The sequence below is a fragment of the Manacus candei genome, unplaced genomic scaffold (genome assembly GCF_025592945.1).
Source record: "Manacus candei isolate 608988 ecotype Guabito, Panama unplaced genomic scaffold, ASM2559294v1 h1tg000072l, whole genome shotgun sequence".
NCBI lineage: Eukaryota > Metazoa > Chordata > Aves > Passeriformes > Pipridae > Manacus > Manacus candei.
Window position 1 is genome coordinate 1,041,192 of NW_026138120.1, and position 24,019 is coordinate 1,065,210.

The 24,019-nt window shown below is 37.9% G+C and overlaps 1 protein-coding gene across 7 annotated transcripts in view; it reads right to left on the reverse strand.

The window, feature by feature from the left end:
- Window positions 1-24,019, reverse strand: part of LOC127480348 (ubiquitin-conjugating enzyme E2 E1) — a 46,502-nt gene that overhangs the window by 11,355 nt on the left and 11,128 nt on the right. The window lies entirely within an intron of this gene.

The window sequence follows — 24,019 nt, forward strand, 5'->3', positions numbered from 1 at the left end:
ACTGGCAACTGGGAGCACTTCAGAACTCAAGAAATGTGATGTGTGATTAGCACTGATTACAGCCCTCTGAACCAACGAGAAATATTTCAACATTCTGCATTTTATTTCCAGCTTCAGCCCAAAGGACTGTCAATAAAAAAATCCCACAGACTTAAAAAATAATATATTATCATTTGTAATAGTCTTAGAAATCTCTTGTATCCTATTAGATTTCCAATTAGAGCTATCACTGCACAGAAGTAATATACTGCTAGACCTCCATATTAAGAGTGCAACATCTTTGTTGCACATCAGTAGGCTTTAACAGTGATGTACTAAGCTTACCTTTTAAGCTTTTCATAATTCAATTAACAGAGTGAAACAGCTGTACATGTCCAATTTTTACACATTAACATTGATTTCTTATAAAGGAAAGACTGAAAGAGGAAGAGGCAAGCCAGCTTCAGAGTAGAATATTGCCCAGATTTAATTTAGGATTAGGTAATATCAAACAGCTCATGAAGACCTACTGCTTAATACAAAAGTGACGATGCCAGACCACAGCGTAAGAGCAGTGGCATTAACTTTTGGTGGAGATATCAGAGGTTAAAGATTACATCCTTTGTTTAAAATCCTTGCAATTATCTGCTTCAAAATGAAATTTACTGATGCATAGACACAGGGCTCAGAGGCACAGCTGCCACCTTGCCTGATGCATGTCACCACTGCTCAAATTAAGTGTTTAGATCTACTAATACAACACTTTGAAGCTGTGCAACATATGACCGCTGGGAAGACAATCTTAACCAATTAAATAGAAATTGTTTACACTGCAAGACAAGCGTAGAGAGCAACAACTTTCTGTATTAACTCAGCAGCCCACAACCTCTTCACTTCCAGAGAAAGAAATGAGTAAAACAGCTGTAATGCAGAGTAAAAGATGACATCCAAAAGAAGACTGAAAAGATCCCAACCCATTATTATCCTACCAGGCAGCACGTGTTACACAGTAGTGCACCTGACATCTCTCTTCCTCGGAAAAACAGCGATATACTCAGTGAAGATGTGCTGCACCCACTGTAGCAACTGTTCCTGATCATTCCCAATGATGCTGGCTTATGCTCTGGACAGATGTTATGACAGAAACGCTCCTTGGGAAACTGCACAGTGCCAAGGTATTGTTCAAGGACTACCTAACTTTCCAAGTCCAGAAGCAGGAAAATGCAAGGCATTACCTCCTGGTAAATGCAAGGCACAGAGAAAGTCTCAGCACAGGTGAGACCAGGCTCAAAGTTCTGCAGCGGTCAAGTCCCAACCAGCCTTGTGTTGCTTTGGAAAAACCTGATCTTGCTCTGCCTCCTTGTGCTGGCAGGTGCCATATTCTTTCTCAACTTAAAAACCAAACAGGTAAATTATAAATGCCTGCAGCAGAGGCTGGGGAACAGAATGATGCCTCAGTAAATGAGCTGCAGATGCCTTGTGGTATTCAGCAACGGTAAACACAGGGCTGTGCCTCAGAGATTCGGTGTTCGTGGAGGGAACACACACACAGACACACACCCCTTCATGAATTGAAAAGGCTGAAATGACAGATAATCTGCAAGAACACCCAGCCTGGGGCTTTATCGTATTAAGCCATCCAGGTACAACCTCCACCACAGGCCTGCATTATGTGATACCACCCTGATACTCTGCACACGCAAGCTCAGCTTCCTCCTCCACCCTGGCACCCCTGGGCAAATCACTTGAAGTACACCTATGCCATGGAGGGAAGGCAGGACTTTTTGGTGCTCACCACATATAGCTAATGTACAAAAATCCCTGGGAACACACTGAACAGTACTTTCCAGGAGAATGACTCAGAAAGAGTCCATTGTTTATGACAATATGCTAGTTTATTTGGAAACTACCTGGTCCTTTCTAGGGGTTGACCAAATGATAATGTAAGTGCTCCCTTTAGTGAAATTTCAGGCTGGCAAATACTTTAGTGTTCCTCTTCTTTGAGATACAGAAAACACACAATAGCAGATCACTGCAGTGATAAATAAATCAAAATGGTGCAGACACTAGGTTAATACCCTGATATATCAAAGCAACATATATTCCTTTTAAAAGCTGACTAATTTAGCAGAGCAGTTAAAAAGTGCCAGAGACTGCTATCCATCAGGGTGATAAGAAGTGCAATTTCATGTTATGCTTAAGGAAATAACAGCTAATGAAAACCTACAATATGTTTCAGTTAAAACCACAAGTAACAAAACCACGAACTCATACTCCAACTACTTCATATCCCTAGCTGCTATTTTTGAGGCTATTTCGACCTGAACATGAAGAGCCTGATGCAAGTAGCTAAGCTGTTTTGAAGTTGCACACTTGGGGAAAATAAATATAAATTCTAAAAACACTGCAGACATGACCTTTTCCAAGGGACATAGCTCAAATCAGAAAGCAAACAACATACTAAGGCACATGGGAATTCCAAGGTGGCAGAGAATCTAATGACCTCCAAAATAAAGCTGTACCATTACAAACCATGACAGCAACATCAATATTTTTTTTCCTGTTGCTTTATTTTGTAGTAAGAAACAGTGAATGGCTGAACATGGAAGTGCATCTTGGTTATGGACTCATCACCTACTAGCTTTGGGAAATATTTAGTTGAATGTTAGGTCTCTTTCTTGCCCTTTATTTCCTTCCCCCTTTCCTTTTTTTTTTTCCTCCAAAGATGCAAGCCCAAAATGCATTAGAAATTTTGACTGCCAGCAAGGCAGCATATCATTCTCACATGAAGTTCTGGTGCACCTTGATTTTCCTTCCTAGTCCACCCCGTTCCTGACCCCAGGCTAAATATGTTTTTTTTTGCTGGTAGCTCACTAGGTGGGTCCACACAAAACTTGCTCACTTACATTATTAGGCTGAATCTGGTGCAGAGATTGCAAAAGCACCCCAGAAGATCACCCAAGTGATCAAGTACTAGATCACCAGTTCAAAAAGAAGCATGACAATTTAGCTATTGAAAAACACACACTTACAAAATCCCCCATTCAAAGAAATTTTGCTCTACAGATCTTTAATCAAGCTGAGTTAAAAATGGGAATGTCACAGAACAGAGTGAAAACCAACCAAACAAAAAAGCAGCCTTTGACCCAAACGTCACTTCAAAACCTTCATATTAATGCATAGTTCTAATTTTAGAAATCAATTGTCACCTTCTGCATATGCTTTAGCTACCAAAATGTATTATTTTTATTACTATAGCACCAAGACACTCCATTCACAGCCAGGACCTGACTATGCCAAGCCTGCTAGAATACAATCCAAAGGCTCCTGTACTAAACTTACACAGGTTTTCCAATTATAAAATAAGCATTAAAACATTACACAATTATTAGGAAGAAATTCAAACAGACAAAACCAGTGGTAGTTAAAAGGATACCTGGGGCCATGCATTTAATTGCCATTTTTTTGCAAAGTATTTTAAAAGTGGGATGCCTTCCATTTTTAGTCAAAGAATGGAAGTTAAAGGAAAAGAAAGGGAAAAAAAAAATCACAACATAAGAAAATCCCTCCTGTACAATGATGGGAAGTTAGAGGCAATATACTGGATTACCATGTGCCTACATGAATCAGAGTGGCAATTTTTGCCCCCTGTCATTACACGCAACCAAACTGCTCCTCTGTATTAACGTTAGTTAAAAATGATGGATTGGCATAGGTGAGATTCCGATGGGCTCAATGACAGATAGAAGGAGAAGACAGCAAGAGAAAAAGTTGCAGCTGGGTTTAGTTAAAACATAAGAAGAGAGCAAAGGAGGGAAAGAAAAGTAAGTGAGCAAAGATGGAACGTTACACTGCTACAGCAATCCAAACAAAATTGTAAAAACAGAACTTAGTTTTCCTTCTGTTGCACCTTCCGGGGCATGGTTTTCAAGTACAAAGCAGCAAATATTATTATTTTTCTCGTAACTCACTGACAGTATTGTACTTTCTGTCTTCAATTTAAAATGGCAGTCACAATATTATTGCACACGTGTAAGTGCCTCGCAAACCCCACATTTCTAACAGAGAATTGTGTTAGAAATAATACCATTCTTCTGTTCATTTTCAGGCACAAAATTTCTGTTTTAGCATCTGGGAAGGCTTTTCCCTTAAGTATCAGCCTAATGTAAAATTGGAGAGCTTTGAAAAATTGCACAAAACTTAAACTGGAGGATAAGTGGTGCAGTGAATTACTTTCTCACTAGGTTAAAAAAGGAAATAAATAACTAAATAGCTCTGATAATGGAGCTGATAAGGTGTTACGCAGGGATTTACGGGACTTCAAGGAAAACTGATCAGAAGGATTTATTTGTGGGAAGAAAAAAAAGGACTATGTTTTCCAATTTACATTAAAAATACTTGGCAATAAGATTGCACAACAACAAAGAGTCTTATCACAGCCAAGATCTCACTCCTTTTCTATTACAACAGAAACAGAAATGCCCAGGAGTATGTGCAAATTTAGGACCTTCACCTGAAATATTTCAGTCTCTGCAAAATATTACTACTAAAGTACTTGGTGAAAAGGCCAACCCTCCCGAACAATTTCACTGCAGAGTTTGATTTTTAAACCAGGTTTCAAAGATTTAAAATAAAATCTCAGTTTTGACCTCAGGGAGCTCAGGAGGAGACTTATGATATTCTCAGAAGTGTGCTGCAGCTCTATTTAGTTTAACAATAATCACTCCAATTTAAGAGCAAGTCCTCATAAAAAGATTCAAGAAAAATTAATCCGTTTAGCATTGGTTCCAAAATTGATAATAAATCCAGCCTGCTCAGCTCTCAAGGGTTTCCACTTTCCCCTGCAGTGGGGCTTCTTCTTAGCCTTCTCTACTGCAAAGTACTGGAAGTTGGTTCCCCTACATGCAGGAACATTTTCAGTGTCTAACTTGACTGCAGAGAGGCTGCTTCTGCAAATCTGAGACTTTAGTATGTACAGTATGCAAACACAGAAAATGCCACACTAAGTAGTCAATGAAATTATTTTCATCGTATGCAAATCTTTTCCTTTTTGCCTCCTAGTTTTAGGTTGACACCATGACCAAAAACTAAATATTAAATTCAAATGTCTCATATGTGACCTTGCATTTCCCATTAAATAATACCCTGTACAAGAAACAATAACACAAATTGGGAAAGAGTAACAGAGAATCTGACTCACCTAACAATTAGCAATGTCTTACTTAAAGTGACAAGAAGATGTGGTGTTAGAATCTGTGCTCTGCCAACTTAACCTTGTGTTATTTTTACATCAGTTTCCTTCCTGCCATTTGTCAACCAGACTATTAACTGCCAACATGGGAACAGAAATTCCTACACATCAGACCTCACTTCCAAATTTAGTATTTACGACACAGATGTGTAATTTACAAATGGTAAGCAAAACCAGGCAGTTTCACAAATGTGTTATTTCTCCGACTACACTATTTGTTTGGGGCCTTTTCGCATTCCAACAGGTATATGGAATGAAACTGGTATAAAAATATAACTAGTAAATCTATTTGTTTCTGCAATTTTAATGTTTTCATAAAGCAAACTCTTTAACTGGTTGCCTAGCATCTATTTGACAGACCTGTAATTAAAAACAAACAAAAGACAATCAATACTATTAATAAATATGAAAGTTCTTGTGTCACTAATCTCAAATGTGGTGTACTCCTCAAAAGAAAACAAAACTTCTACTTCCTGCTGGCACGTATTGGAATATAGTAGGTTCTTTACACATGGCACAGAAACTACCCCCTCTGACAACTAAACAGTTCAGTAATGTCTCCTTTCTGCCCATAAGCAGTCCTAAATGTGCTACAATGAATGATCACAGGGCTCCTCCCTAAACAGCATGATTTATCCATTAGGGAAAACAGAAATCCATCACAATTAACCTGCCATTCCAGAATCAAGCTGGGACCTGTATCTGTGTTTCTGCCTTTCATGCCCACCTCCTGTTCTGTCCCTATCAATATAGGAATACGAAAGGTGATATCAATAAACAGATAAAAAAACCAGCCAACACATCATAAATATTCAGGCACCCTGTAGTACATAAAGTGTACAACTGCTAAGTTTGAACCCACATGATCTAGAGGCTTCTCTCTCTTCACAAGTCACTTGTCCTGCTCAAGGAAAAAAAATAGAGGATCCCAGCTACTTCATAAGTCCAGGCATCCAGCATTGAGCTATCATAGTGGACTGTTTATTTTTGACTTGATCATCACTTTGCCATATTGATTCCATTATAACGAGTAATTCTACAGATCAAGAAATGCATACCCTAAATGAGTTAGAACATAAGGGCAACAGCAGCTACAAACCAGCTTGGAAAAAACAGCCCCAGAAAGTTAAAGATGATGTGTAACACTTGGCAAGATGCCCCTGCTATGCTGAAAATTGAAAGCAGACAAGACTCTCGAACTTCCTCAAACAAATAAGGACAAGGTTCTTGTGGCTTCATCCAACTGACTCCTTGAGCTAGCTTTCTTACTTCCAAGGGGAGGAAAAGGGCTACTTTAAAGTGAACAGACACTGGCATTACTAGGGTTAAGGATGCACTACTGTCTCTCTTGCACTGAACTGCAGGAATCCTGTTTAAAGTCTGTACTCAAAACAGATGATGAAGTATTTTAAGATTACTAGTTTACATGCAACTTTAAGCTGGAAAAAATCTGCTCATGTACTACACGCTCCTAAACTGTCCCACCACCTACCTACCAATAAACCAACTAACCCCAAAAACATGCTACAAATTAATCCAAATCCATCAGCCAATCAACATCAAGAGAGTCTCCTTCCCATTAGATCACTGACAGATAGAGTCAACATCACTTAATAATCAGGCCATCCCAGTATCTTGGCTTCACATAATTACATTTCTTCTCATCAGCATACCAATGCTGATACCATTAACACTATGTTGCTAATCAATACAGCATGTTTTGAAGGACATATCTTAATCATACATGAAACCTAGAAAGAAAAAGAAAAAACCTAATCTAAATGTCTTCCCCTTCTCCTTTACCTCCATTAGACTTCCTTTCCTACATTTAAACTAAATAAATTAAGATCACTGCAATGGGATTAATTTATTTCACTGCAGGTGCTAACAGCAAAATTACACAAACCAGCCAATACAAAACCGAAATTGGGTTACTGCTTTCAAAACAACAACAACAAAATATTTTCAGTTATGCCACAATACCTAGAGCATCTCTTTCCTGATTTTCCACAATTCTAAACTATCAAAATTATCTGGCAGAAAACTAATTTGAAAACATTGCCTTTGAGTTTTGAAACTGTGGCATGTACAGACTAGAAATTTTATCAGAAATCTAAGATGAGAGTTTACTTTCTTTAAGTAAAAGAAGATTACCTAGACTGTAATATAGCACAGCTGCCAGCCAACTACACAGCAGTCACTAAAAATTGTTTATATACCACTGCGAGTTGTTCTCATTAATAACAGTTGCAGACACAAGCTTGTCACAATAGCTAATCAGCATTTACTGCAGCAGTTACAAATATTCTGAAGCTGACATGAGGGCAAAAGCTTAAAAACCTCCAAAACTTTCAAGAGACTTAAAAGAGAATTTTCTTTTTTTTTCCCCCCAGCAGATTTACATGTGTAAGTATAGCCCACATAGACATTTGTGGTGCCTTTCTAAAGTTTTGATTATTTTTTTGTTTTCAAAGTATTAGGAACATTAAATTTAATTCACATTAGAAGCCACAAGAGGACTATGCAGTGCTCCTATGTAATGTATACAGTTTTGGGGTCCTGCATGCCTTAACTTAAAGGGGAGATATAGTCCTTCACAAACTAAGTTTTTTTTTCTTTTCTTCAGAATCCTATTTGGCAACTGAAGTTAAGTAACTTCCCCCAAAGGAAAAAACTCCCACATCATTGACTTTCAAACTTCCCAATATCTTCACTTTATGACATTTTTATTTGGAAGTCTCTCCCAAATGTAATGAAACATTAACAATGAAGTGCAAGGCTATAATAGTTCTAACTTAGGGCATTACATCACTGACACCTTTTATGAAAAGTACATCACATTCACACACCAAAGAAATCCAAAACTGGTGTCTTCTCCTCCCTGCTTTCCACCAACGAGAGATGACTTAGCAACAACTAAATAAGCTGGAAAGGCAACACCCACGAGTGGCAGTTAAATTCTGCTGACAGAGGACCACAGTAGGCAGGTAACAGGGAGCTGCCAGGGAGCACAAGAAGTTTAGGCATCCTCCTCAACATCACTCCTGGTCTCACACAGCTTGGAAACCTGCTCCTTCAGCTGATCACCAGTATTCTTAGTTTAAACTAAATTCAAACTTTTTGCTGTCATGGAAAAAAAAAAAAACCATGTAATTTTTTTAAAAAAACCCTTTAATTACCCAAAACCACTGATGTTAAATAATATTTCATGTATATTCCTGTGATCCAGAGGCTTTTCTAGCCATTAAAAAAGAAAGACGTATTTCCCTCACAAACTTCTTGGGCAATCCAAGAAGTTCACGAAGAAGGGTCTTAGGGGAATTTAGTAAAAATTTACATCTTTTTATTGGATGCTGTTAACATATTAATTGGTAATAGTGCTAGCATGAGATTTTCTACTATATTTCATAAACAGAGGCAGAAGGAGGAGACCACATTTCACAGACACATGCAAGCGTTTTAGAGACATACAGCAGTGTACATTTTCTAACCTGTTAACCTCAGCATTGTTACAAGTTACACCTTAAAGCAAGATCAGGAGAGAGTATGTTTTGAGAGCTGAGCACTGCTTATGTTATGCTGTAACCATTTCCATACAGACAGCAGCAGAAATAAATAGGTGTGCCTACAGAACTGTAAAACTGACACAGACATAGATGAACAGTTTGCACCTTATTTTACACTATTAATTTTTGAAGACAAAAAGAACACGTCACGTCCAATTAGGCACAAGTAGGAAAACAGTGTAATAGCACACAGTAGTATGGCAAAACACCTGGAAGAACTGATAGCCTTAATACCCATACTTGATGCAATTTTACATTGATAACAACATAAGAAGAGAAATAAATCTACCATTAGCTAAAAATCACAGGGATTTGGGGTATGAAGGTAGGGAAAAGCTCTGTAAGAACAAAGAAAAACTATTTGTTTCCAGTCACTGCAGCTTCATTCACTTTGATTTTCTTCACTAAAAGGCTTTTCAAATATTCCTTTTAGTGAAATAAAGATGTTCAAACAGCAATATGTTTACAATGTAAATATATTTACATTATGTTAGAAAATTTCTTAGCCAATCTAGACAATTCCACCTGAACTTTCAAGATAAAATAATACAGATATTTCTTCATTTAAGTTTTTATGTCAAGATCACAGTTCAGAAAGGACAGGAAATAAGACCCTTACAGGACACAGAAACAGACTTCTTAATGAGTCAGTAACAACAAACAATTTCCAAGGGCAGCTAACTCCCATCACTAAAACTGACCTTTTTCTTTTTTTATTTTACAATGAGTTTTTAATCCAATATAATTACAAGTTATGATGAGACAACTCCTTTTTTTTCCAGTTAAGGCAAACTAACTGAAAATAATTCTCTTCTGCTGAGGTTGTTCTGTCACAGAAGAGTAGAACAGATCATTAACAGAGTAGCAAACTAACCAATGCTAAAATTAATTTTTTTAATTCACTCTCTATAAATACATGTAAAACTTCATGTCATACATGCAACTTTCAAGCCATGAGTTAATGCTACTACAAACTTGAAATCTGATTGGGCAAAGTCAATCTTAATCTTAAGTACTGGAGTAAGACACCAAAGTATGTGTCCTCATTTTCAGCTCAAGACTCAATTGTCTGAGAGAGATATTATTTTGAAAAAAATATAACAGAAAATACTTTTATAAATTACTCTTAAAGGTGCTTTGGTCGCACACATATGATATTATACTGATACATATGAACGTGTTTCATACTGCACAAACCTTTTTATAACATGCCTTACAGGGATTTTTTTTTCTAAACACAGTTTTCTCCCATATAAAGCAATGTTAAAATTAAGTTCAGTTCACACATTAGTATAACAGAGGTAGCATTACTGCAAAGACTTTGAGCACAGGTGAAATGAAAAATCTGTTACTCTACTGGCTTATCAAAAGAAATACAGGAAACACCAGGCTGGATCTGAAGTCCACCTATTCTAACACTCCATCTCTCACTGGCTTCCAGTGTCAAATAGGACAGAGATGGGCATCAGAAGGCTTCTGCCAGGTCTTCTCTTTTCCCCTACCATAGCAACACCCTCAGTGGTAAATACTTGAGCCTTAAAACCAGGCATCTATGTTTTCCTTCTGAAATCAGTATTATGAATAAGCTGCAGTAATTCTGTCTGGTTTTGCCTTCCACAGAAGGCAAAACTCAGACTTTTTGAGGCTTGCTTAATTCCTGGCTTCAGTAATTAATACAGCACGGAATCCCTGTGTCTAATTTCATTCTGTAAAAATTAAATTTCTCTATCTTTTAACCTCATTCCACATGCCTTTGTTCTTGTATTAGAAGTCAGAGGAAAATAAACTTCCCATCTATTTTCTCTAGAGAATGAAAAATAGGAAAATAAATATAACATTTTTTTAAGGAAACAATCCCTGTATCTTCACATGAGAAGTCCTCCAGTTCCTTTTTTAATAATTTCCATCTCTCCCCTCCAAAATCCACCTACTTCTTCAATATTCTTTCTGAGACAAAATGGACAGCATTCCACAGGAGCTGATAGACAAACCATTACTTTGTATGTATTTGTATTAAGCCTTTTTCTCATTCACACACCAGAAGAACCTACTGCCCTTCCTTTTTTCAAAACATAATCATCATAGGTGATTATGTCCCTAATGAACACTAGACAAGTAAAGAGTAAGTTCCTTTCCCTACTTCAAAGTTTGCCACAGATTACTCATTGTTAAGATCTATCCTGTTGGCAAATGCATCTGTCAAGTCTCTTTCTAGAAGCCAGTACTTCTGTATCAGTCTGGGCGAGTTGAAGTCAACGACAAAACTTCCATCAAATTCAGCAGAACTAATTCATATGCAAGGCAGGACAGAGAAATCTCTTCTGGGAACCTGGCAAACCCACCCCTCCAGCAGCAACTGCAAAAGCCAGACCGCGGCAAAGCTCTTGGCTTGGGAATTTACTTCATCACACTTAGCCCAGTCACTAATTATGGCATTCCTCATTGTCACAGTCAGCAAAGAATATTTTTGAAAGCATCCTTGTTGCATCTACGTCCTGTAAAAAGACAAAATATTGTATTCTTTATGGAAGAATAAACTCTAAGAGTTTGTTATCAATCAGTGTTGCTGCTGAGCATCTTAGAAACAAGCAACAAGCTCCGCTTGTGTCATTAATCTGACTGTAATTTTTACATAATTACAGAAGAGTAGAATCTTACAAAGAAAGCACAGAGCTCTGCAGAGAGCTAAACTCCTCTACAGGAGGCATTTTAGGGTTCTTTCCTTTAAAGTCCCACGATTTATTCAAGTTACCTTTTCTACACTCCCAATAAGAGAATTTGGAGACCATTAATATTTGGCTAATGCCCAGGGATTTCTAAATATTGTTTCTATTACACTTTTGCTCAACCACTTTTTTCTTTTCTTTCTGAATCTACAGATGTGGGTTTCTTGTGGGTTTTTTTATTTTATTTTTTTTTTTTTTATTTTTTTTTGTTTGGTCTTTTTTGGGGGGGGTTCTTTGTTTGTTTGGGTGTGTTTTGTTTTTTTAAAAAATAAAAAAGCTTTAGCACATCAAGAAGATACTTCTCCTCCCTGGCTCCAGTGTGTAGGAACTGTGTAGTTTAAAAGTCCTGCTGAGATTTGCAGGCATAAATGTCAACTATAATAACCTTTTAACTTATTTATTACTTCACTCCTGATATTTTTCCACTCTGTGGAATTAATCCCATAACTTGAAGTGTCACTTATTAAAAAGGCAAGACATGGTAAAGAGCCTGCTACCATCATCACTTCCTGTACAGAAATATAGTGATTTCACTCATTACAGCATACTCAAGTTTCATCAAGGCTGTGGCTCTGCTCTGTGTAGGTATTAATCATTTACAGGTCTTCGGATTCTATTGCTCACTTTGTAGGTCATTTCCGTGCGCTTTCCCCTGCAACCTGATCAGATGTGATGCATAATGGCCATTCCTGGGACAAGCTGATATGGAAAGGGATGCGGAAAAGAAGCATGAAAAGGGACAAAGACAATACATGAGGAGGATTTCCAGTCTCAAAGGGATACAAGACAGGTGTGTACATGGAAAAACACTTGCATATGTACAAGCCGGGACTGGACAAAGAGATTTCAGTGCAATGCTCAGAATTCAAGTAAATTTTAGTGTATAAGTAAGTTTAATTGGAAGAAACAAAAGCCGGCTCTTCTGACACAACATCTCAATGTTGTTTAAACCTAGGAGCATAACCTAGGAGTTTAACATTGCTCCCAGATCACAATAATTAATAAGACTGACTTTGAACATTCACGGTAGCCACATGTCTACCCAATTCTATTTAAAATTCTGTTATGTTCTTGGCCTCAATAATTTCCTGTGACAGTAAATTCCAGAGACTAATTATATGTGTGAAAGACACACATAATACCTTCTTTTTATTGCTCTTATATTTGCCACCTTTGATTTTAATAGAACATATTTCTTTGTTCTTCTGAGAAAAAGAAAACAGATGTTTCTAATTTATTTTCTCTTATACTAGTATTCAATGCAGCATGAAGTTGACAGTTAAATGATTGAATTATTGCATCCTGACTGTGTTCTTCCAGGCAGGAGTAAACTTGCCTGCCTACTAGGAGAATCACAGAAAGATGAACAAGTAAAGGAAGTACAGAAATTCAAAAACTTATGAACTTTGAGCATAGGGCTTATGACAGAAAATGAGAAAACAAATACCACAAGCATTAAAAAATGCTCCCCCCATTCAATGCTGGTATGCCTATATTTGAAAAAGAAAAAAACCAAACCACCAAACAAACCACAACTAACCAAATGAAATACAGTACGTATGCCTGAAGACACTAGTGAGGGAGAGCAACAATAAAAAAAGCAAAAGAAGAGAACTTCACATGTAATGTCACCCAAACCTCACACATACGCAGCGTGCTATTTTAAACCTCATTGTAGAAGCAGTTACAGTCAACAATTCCAGCTCCTTTTGTAAGTGTAAGCAAGTTCTCAGGTGCCATCACCAGGGTCATGGATGAATGGCTTAAAAGCAATCAATGCCATAGTTTTGCAATGACATTTCTGGGCACTTGCAGGAAGGGTCTATGTCTATATTTGTATGTAACTACCATGATCTGGGTGTAAGCTGCATCAAACAAAAGCATGACTTCAACCAAAACATTTAATAAAACAGAGATGTCCATGTAGAGACATTAAATTTATAAAAGCAGTGGAAGTAGATTTCAGAGGGAACTCACCGGATTGCGACTGGTGATATTGGTGTTACAATTTCAGTGGAAACATTGCTTGATTCAGTTATCACAGGACAGGAAAGGACCATTCAGAGAAATTACAGAGCTTTTATGTTACCTCAGCTATAGGACTGATCCCTAAATATAAAGGTTGCCTACTCTCAGATCCAATGCCAATCTGCACGGTGTCTTACTAAGCCCAATTCCAACTTTCCTTATCTTAATTTAATGGAAACAACACTGTAGTTGATGAAAAATACACTTAGACTTCAGTGCCTCGCTCTGCAGTATGATGGGATCCTTGATCTTTACACCAGAATCATTAATACACATTTGCTACATGTGAAAAGGCATCAGCTGTACGTGCCCAGCTTTGAGGACTTGAAGACAAATTTCTGGAGCAGAGAAACTCTTGTTGACAATACATGTCATTTGGATCAGATTTATTTTTTTAAGGTGTATTTTCAACAGTGAAACAGATTATAAACAAATAAAGTGTTCTCATACAGTGAAGAAGTTCAATGTTCCGAGTCAAAACTCGGCAAAGACTGGAGGAAAGCCACTAGTCTGCTATGATTAGCCAAGGGCACAAGAGCAGAATTAGTTCTTACTTGATGACAGGATTGGATAGAAAAAGGAAATGCGGGTGAGTGAAATACAAAATGAGGTGTCTTAACTGAGTGTGATGACATTCAGATTGAATTTTCTAAAAACACATCTTTTAACAAACTTGTGTGATGACAGAACAGTTACATCCAGTTCTGATCATACAGACACTACTTCATATACAAAATCTGAGTATACACGTCCGTGTGTACAAATATGCATACACACACACAAAATCTGTACACCTCCATACCTGTACTCACTCAGTTCAGTGGCACACAGACACACACACACACACACACACACTCATATATAGTCTTCCACAATGGCAGACCTAGAATTGTATTATCATTTTTGATACAAAATGATGACAAGGATACACAATACAGCAGCACTGATCCCAGCTAGTACCTTTTGCTGTCAGTCACAAAAAGAAGTTTGACTCTACCCTTTATGCCACTGGGATTAACTGGCAAGTCAGCGTTATCCTTGGAGTCTGTTTTGCCCCCACTTAAAAGAGACTTTCCCATATATGCTTCTCCTGGGTGATGCAATGTTTGCAGTTTAGGAAAACGTGTTCTGTCAGCTGCTGCAAGTCATATTAAAGAAAAGTAAAGCTGATCTTACAATAATTCTTTTCCACACAGCTACTTTTGCACATTTGGTATGAGAAAAGTAAAAAATAATAAAATAACTCTACTTTCTCAGAACTACAACTGCACTCTGGTAAGCGAATGCAAAAGGGGTGTTTGCACGCATATGCACATTGCTGACAAATGGCAGATCTGATGCAACACTGTTCCCCCAGAGCTGTTCTACAGATAATATCTAATGGTTTAAAAATGTGCAAATTATAATGAAATGGTGAGCAAAATAAAAATCAAGCTAAAATCTACTTCATTTGTTTCTAAGTTGAAGTCTGGCAGCTGTACTATATTCTCAGTTTTCTTCAACAATTCATCTACTGCAAAAGACATATTGAGAGGCACTATTTAGAGCCTTCCTTGCTGTAAGGGATTTACCTTTAACTGCTGGCAAAATCCAAGTATACATTCCCCTCCTGAGCATCTTCTAATCTTTATAGTTTACGTTCCTTTAATCCACGTAGAGCAGACCCCCACCGAATAGGTATATCTCCCCAGAACAGGCTACAGAGGAAAGGCAGCTCTGGTTCAGTGGTGACTGAGTTCAGTGTATTTCTGAATAGAATGGAAAGCATGATCTAAGCTGTGCAAGCTCAAATTAAAGCAGAAAAACAGCTTAAACTACGAAAAAAAATCTACAAAAAACATCTTAGCAGATGCGACCAGCACGGAGGAGAAATCGTGAGAGAGGCTGCTCAGTGGCTGTTGTGCTGGTTTTACACACTTTTCCCACTAGGGCAAAGAATGATCAAGAGACTCATCATCTCAATGAGTACTCTTACTGGAAACAGCTTTTGTGGAAAGTCAAACCCTTAATAAATATATGCATTTCATAATTTTACTCCTGAGACTGTTCTACTACATACCACAAGAGGTACAGAAAGAATCAAAAATACAGGGTAATTTAAGCCTTTATTTTCTTCAGTACTACTTGTAAAGAGAAACTTGAACACACGAAAGAAATCACCTTTCATAATCCTGTGAGTGTGCTAAAGATGCACATGGGACTGATTGCCTACAGGCATGCAAGTATTAAAAAAACAAAACAGTTAAATAGACCTCCCCACATCCAGATCAAGGTCTTACTGCACATACGTTTATCTTTTTTCTTTCTTTGTTTGTTCTATGGTCACTTGGTCTACAATTGTTGAAGTTTCCTAAAGAGGACTTTAACAGTTAAACCAATGCAAAGAAAACAAAAACCCCAATCTTCCCATCAAAAAAACACTCCAGCACAGCATGTTCTAGCTCTTCTTATACTGAGAAACAGGATGATAAATATGAATAAGGAATCAATGTGAATCTGTGTATATCATTACTTTTCTTTTTTTAACAGTCTATATGTTTGCTTTTCATAAGCTCTCTGTGGTGGCAAAACCATAAATGTAAAAGTTAAAGACACAAAGGGAAAAAAAGAAGTAGCCAATAGCAAAAATTTCAAACACACACAACCACAGTTTATTTTACAGCTGCTTTACATAACAATAAAAATGTAATATACTGTGGGCTTTTGGCAGTGTGTAGAGAGGCAGCATCAAACGGCAGTAACAGAACAAGCACAAATGATCTCTTTGGAAATTAAGCAATTTTAGAAGGACCATTTAGAAGGACCATTATGTCCAACAGCTAATGGGTCCAAAGAGACAGAAAGGTCAAAAGTGAGAGTTTCTGCGTATTGACCAGAGATCTGACATATATGACCCTCTGGAAGAGAGGATAACTTCATAATCATCTCATACAGCCCTTACTAGAGAATAACCTTATATAATACCCAATACACTGAACAAAAAGAGAAATCTTTCTTTTAGAAGCCAAAGGCAAGATGTATTCCTCCATCCAGTTGTCCCAGCATAATAAATAAATAAATAAATAAGGAAGTAAAAATGTTTACTCTCTGGGTATAACCAGTTCAGAAAAAGAAAATCATTGGCTATCTATAAAACAGTAAAGTGTTCACATAGTTCAGTAAACAGTCTGGTACTTTTAAAGAAAAAGTAGATAAATCATACGTATTGCACATTAAAACTCACAACTTTTTAGTAACCTTGAACTATAGTAATATAAACAAGGACATACAAACCCACTTATTTCTGGACACAGTTCATTCACTATCTCCAGCAAGGACCGAAATTTAGCACTTGACCTAGTGAATCATTAGGATATGACACATTATCTTTCAGGAAAGCCAATCTAAGCAAACATTACAGTTCCATTACTATTTTAATATCCAAAAACCAAGATCCTCTCCCTGAAAAGAAATCATTTGCTAAAACAGCAACTAGATGACTTTCCAGATGTGTCATTCAAACACTGACCAAAAGAATCTTTCATTTGCCTGGCATACAGCTGTCTGCTGTGTAAACACTCATACAAGCTCACCTACTGCACATGTCCAATGTCCTAATAACTCCCAGGTGAAGTTTAGATGTATCCTCTTGACTAGAAACCTTTCAAAATAATAAAGTACATTTTTCCAATGACCAAAGAGTACTACATAAGGAAAGATGACAAATGCCAATTCTTATGTTGCCTTGCACTCAGGATTATCCCAACTGCTCATTTAAGTACTTTAAAAACACTTTCCTCTTTCCCTTCCATCAAGCTCCTTTGATTCATGATCCAGGTACTTCAGCAATTTAAAAGAAAAAAAAAATCTATATGCACATTCAGTAGTTTAGCTGATCACTGCTACTTCATTTGCAAGTAAATTAATAAAGCAAGAATGGTTACGTCTGCTTATTTTTTAATTCCTAATAAATATTTTCTTTCTGTCTATGGGACAACCTTGCCTCTTCCAGTTCCCTGTAGGCATGGGCTGCAGACTTTGACAGATCTAATGGCTTACTGCTGAATGGTCAGTGTAGCCATCAGGAAACAGAAGGGACCACAATGTGCTCAGCTCAGAGGGATAAGGAGGCAGAAGACACTAGCACTGTTCTTTACAAGCCTGTGATGGCTTGCAGAAAGAGGCCCAGCTCCATGGGCCAGCATAGGCACACTAGCTCTCTTCTGCAGAACTCCCATCACACTGGTGACTTGGGACCCCTTGGACTGTGGTGAAGGGAAAGCCTAGAAAGGAAGTAGAGAGCTGACAATCTCTCCAAGAGACTGGCAGGTTTACTACTGGAAAGGGATCTGGTAAAATGCTTTTTTTTCTCCTGTTATTCTCTGAATTTAAGGGTCATGTTTAACCCCACCCCATATCTTCACTCTTTTCCTAGTATGTCATAGTTCAGCCATCAGCTCTAGCTCCATCCTTTTTTTCCTCATTTGTTCTGAATCAATCAAGACTGCTGCAAATACAACAGACTTCGCTAGGTAACAGATAACTCTCCTTTCCAGATCCAAACCTCAATCAGCACTCCTTCCTTATCTCTTTTTAAGCTTTGAATTGCTAACAAATCTCATCCAGCTGTTCAGTCAGCCATGAGAGAGGTCACAGCACATCCCCATTTACCCTCAGCTCTTTACTCTGCTGCTACAGCTTATCCTTGGACCCTGCCAGTTCATCGCATCCCTCCTGCAGCGTTACCACAAAGCCTCTACTATCCAATCCCTATTTTTCAGTCTTTCCTGACAAAATTCAGTACTAGGTAATAAATATGTCCTAAATGGTTAGTTCTGTGCTACTTAGCATTGGAGTGAAACATGCACCTGAACTATCTCAGAGCTAAATAATTTGTCTGGACTTTACACCTCCCTATACATAAGACTCTTCTATGAAATACAAAGTAAAATCCTTGTACTGCAATGTAGAACATACAGCTTGAACAGTCCACGGGTTAGAAAATTTGCATTTTCTGTGGGAAAAACAATGTACAAGACATACCTGATACATAACAAAACCTCAAATGTAACATAATATTTATAGTCATTAAGAGTACACACACTAAATACTAAGTGCTTTAAACTGGAATGTCTCAGCTCTGCAATTTAACTAACATTTCCCTAACAAATAGTTACAGTCCTCCTAGATATTGAGGTGGAAGGTGAAGTAGGAGCACAAAGACGCCAAACAAAGAGATTAGCTGTTGGACAACTTTCTTATTTCTCTGCCACTATCCAGGAAGAAAAAAAAACCCAATACTAATATACCTCAAAAGACATTATCCTATTACAATGTACTAGTATCACAAAGTAACAGCTGTGATAACCTTGATGTGCACAAACCCGGAAAATAACCAAATCATATATTCAACAACATACAATAGCTGCTGAATAAAACAACCTGCTTATTTACCTTATTTATCAGATAAGAAAAAAATGCAACATCACAACATAAGCAGAACTTTTTTTGGGAAGGGGGCTAGGGTGACACCTACAAGCCCAAAGACTAAACATACTTTATTACTAAAGAACATTTAAACATAGATGGAAATTTACATACCACTTTGCAAACAGACAAAATTAAAGAAGTCCTTTGCCCTGAAAATTTACAATCTAAATTCAGCAACACAAATGAATGAAGGTTAATCCTTCACAAAAAACAAAGAGAAGCGGCTGAGTGACAGCAAACAAGGGCTTGCTTTAAATGGCAAAGTATAAAAAGAAGAGATGCAAGAATGGTTCCAGAAAGGGCAGAAGTTGAACATGTTGGGTGGCTAAAAGCCATGTGAAATGGAGTAAGGAAACAAAAAAGAGCCTGAAGTTAGTGAACTGGAATGAAGGAAAATGTGGTGGGTATTCCACACAGAATTCAAAAAGACCATTTGGGATCATTTAACTCAGCATCCTCCTCCTGTCAGTAGTAAGAGCACATACTCCTCAGAATAGGTGACTGTGGACCTATAGTCCATTCCCCTTGTACTCCCTCAGCATCCACAGCCACTGAATTCGAGGTGCTAAAGGGTATATGGCTGAGTTCTCTTTGTCTGTTTATGGACCTGTTGCTCATGAATTTATTTAACCCACCTTTAATGTGCTGATACTATTTGCCTCCACACCCTCCTGCAGGAAAAGCTTCCAGTACCTACTGGGTAGAAGGACTTCATCTGTTATAAAATGATTTTATACTTGTGAATATCTCCATTTCCAATATTATGGAATTTACTGAATAATAGTTCTTGCTCCTGTAGCAACTGCAAGAGAAGCATGGCAAGGTGTGCTCCTTTGGGAGACTCAGGACGTTCAACAAATTAAATTTGCAACTTCCTATCTTTAATACTGGTCTACTTTATTGGGATTGACTAAATTGCAATTGTTTTTTGAACATTTCTACCCAGTTTGCTTGCTTACTTGTTTCTCTCTCCTTTTTCTGCCCCCTTCCTCCATTTCTCCCTCTGCCTTTCTCTCCCTCTGCTCCTTTCTTGCTGTAACTCCCCCACTTTTCCTACTCCTCTCATCTCACTGATGTGCTTCTAGGAGGACAATCTATGGCTCAAGACCCACATGTGGCTCAAGCAGCAACTGAAGGAGGTCTGCAAAGGCACAGTTGGGCACCCCCAAATATTCTTTAAGGTATTTTAGGTTTTACCTACTGTAAGACCGTATAAGGGCACTGACTTCACCGCTATATGAATATTTTGCTTCCCAGGTGGGGGTGTAAAGCAATCACCACAGCAAAAACTATTGTTGCAGCTTGCATGCTTTACTATTTTAAAAATTCAGTCATGCCCAAGAAGAGGTTCGCCCATGGATGGTCCCCCCATTCATTCAAGAGGAGGATGCCCTGTCTCTTCTGCTCCTTACAGAAGGCAATACAAAAGCTGAACTAAATTGCTGGAGCAGAAAAACCATCAATCTGTCTCTGCTTCCACCTTGGCTGCAATTGTTTCGGCAATCAGGGCAAAAATTGCCTCAGCTGCCCTGATGGACCATCTCTCTGCTGTTTCTTACAGTCTCCGTTAATGCCCAGCACAGTCTTGCTGTCCATAGGAACATAACACTCTTCTGCCTTGAGTGGCTTTATGTCCTTTTCTGATTCTCAACTACAACTCATTCATTCTCCCAGTTTTACCAATACCTGCAATCTGATTACCCTCACAAGGAGAGTGAGGGGATGGAAAAATTGGAAAGCAGCTATTCCAAAGAAAATATTAAGATTTTACTAGAGAATTTAATCCTGAGATGCAACTAAAAGACAAGCAGCAGGGCAGCTGAAGGCCTGACACTAGTTACACTCAAAACTTAGATTTCCTAGGTCACTCTTGTCACTCCTACACATCTTCTTGCCTGATTTCCTATGTCACAAGGGTGCTGTTAAAATTAAATTTAAATTAGGAAATCATCACCACAACTTTAATGCAATGGAGAACTCAGTCAGCTTCATCATATTTTGAGACTTGGCACAGCTATTTAAAGCCTTCAGTCTTTTCCCTCTCTCACACAGTCGCCCAAGTATAAGCAGGCATAAATACTTTCATCAGAAGCCGAAGCCCCACAAAATCTGATAGCATTCTCAAATTAACAATTACCCCATCAAAAACAAAACTAGGCAATTCTTGCTGATAAACAACTTACAAGGAAGTCAAGGAGGACACCAACGATAAATACTTGCATACATCACCTAATTTACCTTCTTTAAAAAGGTTACTAAGACATACAGAAAATAATGTGCAAATATAATACTACAATAATCAGTTTGATCAGAAACTTCTACTTAAATGACCTTTTGTGTTATACCACAGTATTGATATAGTTGCTTTAAAACGATGTTATTACAACTGTGTACATTTTAGCAATCTTTCAAAACCATCTGAAACAGCTAAACAATGCTTTAATGAAATATGTTGCACTTTCTCCACCATTTATAGGCCACTTCTCAGAGCAGCTACAGTTGTTCAGAATATAAAATAACACACAAACTTTCTAGAAGTTGTCCACTTGAAAAGCGCAAACACGTGACAAAACCACAACAGTCGTCGTGTAAATTAGCACCTTAAAATGTCAGTGAAGATATTCAAACTGCATATAAAACTTTTGAGACAGTTACCCTGGCAGGTTTCCTTGAAGAACAATCACTACTGCCCTGAAACTTTGCTGTTGTCTCCAAAAAACTCTGACAAAGTTCTTAGACCATACAGAAGTACTTATCTTTTTTTAATCAATTCACCTATTGTAAAAAGATACTTTCAATTTTAGAATTAATTTTTAACGTTTAGGTTCTTTTTTTACCCCTGTGTGCAACTCTCTGTATGATCCTAGGCATCAAAAGAAAAAAGAAAGGCACTGAGACCCCTCTCCTGATTTCTCTCAAACAGACAGACACGGGAATTAGCTCACTGACCAGAACGTATTGCTCAGATAGCCACAGAAGAAAAAGCATTAAATATTAGCAGCGCACCCGCCCCGGGAAGGGCCTCCCCTCTTAGCACAGAGCATTTACTACTGCCTTTACAATTCTCAGTACCAGTTCAAGATTCTCTATGTTCCAGCAAATCCAGCAGCTCCAGAGAGAAAGATGAGAAATCAGCCATTTATACTGATACAGAGAAAGTACAAAACACATCTACTATCGTGCTGTGATAACGTTACACTCACTTTTGACTCTAAAAAAGTCCCTGGAGGAATTAAGCCCTAATTTCTGCCTTGATTCACAGAAACACAGAGGCAAGGAAATCTAACAGGAATCTACATCATTAATCGTACAGCCTTTTTAATCCAATTACTTCATATTTTCTCTTAAACAAACGAACTGCCAAAACTTGGCCTGGACCCAGTTCTCAAAACAGCTCAATTTAATCTTACCTGATCTATATTTTCAGTTGTGAAATCATGAATCAAATTGGAGGGAGCAGAGAGAGTCAAATACCATACCTACACCAAGCTATAGTCTGCATGCCTCTCTCTCCTTTTCTCTCCCAGCTCCCATCGCACAGAGTCCAGGTTAATAAAGAACACTGCATATTGAATACTGAAGTTATGTGTACAACTCTACAATATATTTTCCTGGTAATGTCAATCAGCCCCTCAGACACAGAACATATGTATTAAATGCATGGTGGTAAACATTACACTTTCCACAAATGCCTTGGAAGTCCAATTGCATGTTGCTGAAATTTGCAAACTGACAGAAGAAACAAGAAAACCCCTCTGAATTCCAGAGTGTACAGTAATATTTTGATAGTTTTAGTTTATTTATAGTACTTGACAATACATGTTCTCTTCTTCATCTTGTAAAATTATGAAGTCAGTATTTAGACCTCTGCTGTTAAGCCTCAGAGGGAAAAATAAGTATAAATTTATTTCATTCAAATAAATTTACAGATTGGCAAGATTCTACTTATAATGACTAAATTGCACTATTAATTTAACCTAGTTTGAAGCACTTTGTTTTGTGGAGAAAGCATAGCCTTTAACTTTGAACGCGGTGTGCGAGTCTGCACAGGTGTGCAATAATCTCTTAAACTGTTCACATGAAATGGTATCCTTTTTTGTTTAGTACATTAAATACTTCTAAAAAGGTGCTCTATGGAAGTCTGGTCTTTCATGTACAACTACAGAAGAGTGCAGGCAGAGACCGCAGAAGTTTCACTATGCACAAACTCACCAATAATCCACTGATTTACAGGTGCCTGTCAGCTCTGTCTCCATTCCCGGCACAATTCCCTCAGACAGCAGGACCAAAGTTAACATCTTGTCAGACAGCACGTTACCAGCTCTCAAAACCAAGCCATTCTTCATAAACCACAAAGCCCTCAGCCACTAGCAACCTGCTCTTTTCGAAATCCTCAAACACAAAACCATCCTCTACTCCTTTCTCAGTCCCCTAGATTAGCCAGTCCTTTGTAGGTAATTTGCCTTCATATAAAAAGGCAAGATAGATTCAACCCCTAAAGTGTAGGTACTGTACATACATTTGCCTACATACCGTACACACATATAATGTATAATTCCCAAAACAAAACCAGACATAGAACCCGCTGCAATGCACGTATCCAATATAAGCAGCAGCACTGGAATACAATGGAAATGAACCAAACAAGACTGCATTTCCAAGAGGAAATATTAGAATTTGACAGATAAAACATATGTAGCATCATAAACACAGGTGCACAGTGCCCTCCAAGGGCAGCAAAGCTGAAAGTCAAATAATAAAATTAAGTGGTATACAAGAGAGTGTGCACAGAAGGGATTTCAATCCTCTTTGTTCTTAGCCATGATAGAATTTCACAGCCGCTCTCAAGATTCATCCTTCCAATGTTTGGCATGCAAGAGCACAGAATGCAGTTCATTTGGGAATTACTGAGCCAGGATGTGCCAAACAAAATCTACCAAAGCATCAGCCAGCTCCTGCCACAGCATCCGAGTAGCCTGGCCATCAAAACATTTCTGATT